Source organism: Triticum dicoccoides, chromosome 6B (genome assembly GCF_002162155.2).
Source record: "Triticum dicoccoides isolate Atlit2015 ecotype Zavitan chromosome 6B, WEW_v2.0, whole genome shotgun sequence".
Taxonomy (NCBI): domain Eukaryota; kingdom Viridiplantae; phylum Streptophyta; class Magnoliopsida; order Poales; family Poaceae; genus Triticum; species Triticum dicoccoides.
In genome coordinates, this window is record NC_041391.1 from 275,762,249 (window position 1) to 275,766,374 (window position 4,126).

Below are 4,126 nucleotides of genomic sequence, written 5' to 3' on the forward strand. Positions count from 1 at the left end.
CCCGTACTCGCCTAAGTTAAAAAACACACTGAATGGAGAGCAATCCTCCCACTCGGGGGGCTTAGCTGCGACCCTGTACTCGCCTAAGTTTAAAAACACTCCGAGTGGAGAGCAATCCTCCCACTCGGGGGCTTAGCTGCGACCCCGAACTTGCCTAAGTTAAAAACACTTTGAGTGGAGAGAAATCCTCCCACTCGGGGGCTTAACCGCGACCCTATACTCGCCTAAGTTAAAAACACTCCGAGTGGAGAGCAACCCTCCCACTCGGGGATATAGCCGCGACCCTGTACTCGCCTAAGTTAAAAAAACACTCTGAGTGGAGAGCGACCCACAAAGATCCTCTGAGCTGCGTCACAAGTACAATGTACGCTCCATCTCGATCCACAAGGATGACGAGGTGTCAACTGAACACAGCGTCAAAGTTGCATCACAAGTACAATGTACGCTCCATCCCGATCTGCAAGGACGACATGGTGTCGATTGAACACATCGTCAGAGCCACTCGACAAAAGGTGAAAAGATCAAGTTTCACTCGGAATCGAAAGACATTCAAAAGTGATAAAGGCAAAGCCATTGTATTCAAGGAAAACCAAGTTCATATAAATCCCGTAAAAGTTCAGAACCGCAACGGGCAGAAGTACTCAGGCATCAAGCCTGAAAGAGTTTAATGGTTACATAACCACTCGGCATTCTGAGGCAAATAAAGGTGGAGCATAATGTTTGTTCACTCGGCAGGAGGAGGACTTGCTGGATCGACAAAGCTGTCAAGGTCGATGTTGTCTGCGATACGAGTGGCGGCGTCAAGGAAGGTGTCCATGAAGGACTGGAAGCTGGGCTTCTTAGTGTTGGCAACCTTAAGAGCCGCCAGCTTTTATTCTCTGACATCCTTGCAGTGGACTCGGACCAACGACAGAGCAACAATGGTGCCACAACGAGCAAACGACTTCTTCCATTCCTGCACTCGACCAGGGATTTGGTTCAGTCGGGTCATCACAGACTCGAGATCTTTTGGGAGTTCCGCTTGAGGCCAGATTTCAGCGTCGATCCGCGACATTGCCACCTTCAGATGAGCGAGATAATCCACAACACTATCCAGACGAGACTCCAATCGCAGCACACTCATCACAACGTCATCTTTGACAGGAGAGTTTATGGGGTCAAGACATATCTCGACCCGCCCAGTCTCTACTTCGAAGTCTTGACAAAGTTCTCAGAAAAGCGGTGAGTCGACAGTTTAACGAGACATGTCAGTCGACAACGACAAATCAGTCAAACAAAAGGAAATACCTTCAAGCTTCAAGACCAGCTTCTCAGCAAGCTGTCCCAGATAAGCCTCCAATTCACTCTTCTTGGCCTTGAGACTTCCAACTTCCTCAGTCAAGCTTTCCTTGTCCTTCTTTAGCTACGCAACCTCCTGGTTAGCTTCGGTAACGGCATTGTTCAACTTGGAGTTGTCCTCTTCCAACTTGTTGAATGAGGCCAGCTTCTTGTCAGCAGGTGTCGTTTTCTCTCGCACCTCCTTCTGAGCTGTGGCAAGGTCTTGATCCTTCTTCTCTAGAGCCTGCTTCATTTTCTCTAAAGAAATAACATTCTTCAGACGAGCTTGGAGTTGACGGTTTTCACTATGCACATCTGTTCGAGTGGAATTACTCGGTTCAAGAGACTAAAAAAAGAGAGTCATAAGGTAGATAGTAGGTGAATTATTACCTCCCATGGTAGATGCTTCGTCCTGGGCCTTCTTGAGATTCTTCTTGGCCAGCTCCAGATCAAAGTTAAGGCTGATCTGCTTCTTCTCCAGTTCAGCAAATTGAGCTCCAAGATCACAAGATTTCTATTGTCAGCAAATAAGATATGTCCGTCGACGGGAACAAAAGTCAATCACAGCGAAAATTGCTCTAATACTACCGCTGAATCAAACATTCAATAGTAGTCTCAGGGACTACACCTAGTGGGTGCATTTGGCTGCTAACACTGGTCTGGTTTTCCACTCGGCATGGTCTGCCCAGCATGAGTATATAAAAAAAGAAGAGAGGGAGATTCTCAGAACCCAACCGACTTCCAGCAATCAACCGCGGTCTCGGGGACTACACCCAGTGGGTGCACTCTGCGTGCCCCCACTGGTCTGGATTCCACTCAACTCAATCTGGTCGACTCAAGTGGAGGAACTATTCAACACCAAGTCAAGAACACCCGGTGGGTGATTGGCTGTGAAATGCAGACCCATGATAGATGCACATAAAAGGTTCCAAAACGCTCATCCAAGGACACCTCATAGACAATGAAGAAACAGTCGCAACTACCACTAGTCGAGGGACCGGTCGGAAACCAACTAACCTTGACATTGACCTGCAGAGCAGTGCTGGCATTGTAGGCAAGCTGACTGGCCTCATGCACCATCTTCATCTGCTCCATCACAAGGTTTGCCTGGAGGAGGGCCTCCCTGGCGGCACTCGGTGGGTCGTCTCAAGAGTGGTATGCAGCAAAGAGCGATGACGGCAATACAGTTGGAGCGATCATAGGATCTGAAGCATGGAGTTGAGCGGGCGCGACAAAGACCTAAGGAATCGAAGCCAAAGGACGATCAGTCGACAGTGGATTGGCAAAGGTAACATTGGACCGAGCCAGATCTCCGGATCGCTGGACCACCGTCGCTGGTGCCGAGGTTGACTAAGGCACCTGATCCTCGGTCATCCTCTCGCTTGAAGCCCCGCCCTTCCTTCTCATGTCTTTCAGAGGCACTTCTTCCTCATCGTCTGGATGCTCAATGACGTCCCGCGGAACTACAACAAAAAGAAACCATAAGGGTTCAATCGACCAATAATCTAGTCGTCAAAGCAAGTCCAAGGTTTCAAGATCATACCAGCTTTGGAAGTAGTTGTGTCATCAGTCTCCGCATCACCCAGAGCCTTGTCAATTTCCATAGAGGTCCCGGAAGTTGCAGCACTGAAAAGTTCACGATCCACTCGATCAAAGCAAGAGTACGAGCCAATAAGAGAACATAGAAAGGTAGAACACTCACACAAAAGCAACGAGAACGTCCATCTTGATATTGGGAAGAGTCTTCCAAGACTTTGACGGGGCAACCTTGGGCTGCTTGGCGACCTTCTCCGACGGCTCCGGAGTCAAAGTCCGAGTGCGCTTATGCGCTTGTGCACTCGGAGTCATAGTCTTTCCATGCTCGCCCGCTGGATCATGGAGCTGCTTGGATTGGTGCTCAGTGCGAGGTGGTGAGTCGACTTCCTCCTCTTCATCGTCTGACTCATCGCTCTCCTCCGCGTCGTCATCATCTGGAGATTGCCACTCACCACTCTCTTCCGCACTATCCACTCCCTCCTGGACCTGCTCCTGGGCCTGTTTCCCGTTCGGCATCGAGTACATCTCGGTATAAATCTGCAAGACAAGAAGTTAATCAAACATCAGTCGGATTCAGAAACAGTTACAAGACAGATTGAAGTACACTCGGAAGCAGGGATCAGACCTTGTCCGGCTGGTTGTCAGTGTCGAATAGATCGACTCTCCTGGCTCCCCTGGGGTTATCCTTGTTCCCAGTAATGCCCTTCGGCCACAGGGCCACCATCTCATCAGTAACCTCCTCCGGGTGAACCCGAGCAGTGTCATTGGCACCCAAGTACATCCACATCGAGTAGTCACGAGCTTAGAGCGGCTGGATGCGTTGACTGAGAAACACCTCCAACAAATCCATGCCAGTTACACCCTGACCGACCAACTGAACTACCCTCTCGACCAACATGTCCGTTTCCACTCTCTCCATTGTGGTCACGGTCAGTGAACGAGGTTGCTGGGGGAAGACCGATCGACTGACCGGGGGTCGCAATATCCTGGTAGTACAACCAGGTCAACTGCCAGCCCCTGACTGACTCGGCAAGTGTCATGGGAGGGAAAGCGCTCCTATTCCTCATCTGGATCCCTAGACCCTCGCACATCTGGATCACTTGTGTCCTCTCGTCACTCGAATTCGCCTTCTTCACGGTCTGGGAGCGGATTGTGAAGATGTGTTTGAAGAGACCCTAGTGCGGTTGACAACCCAAGAAGTTCTCACACATGAACTTGAATGCGGCTTGGTATGTGATGGTGTTGGGAGAGAAGTGGTGACGCTGAGCACCGA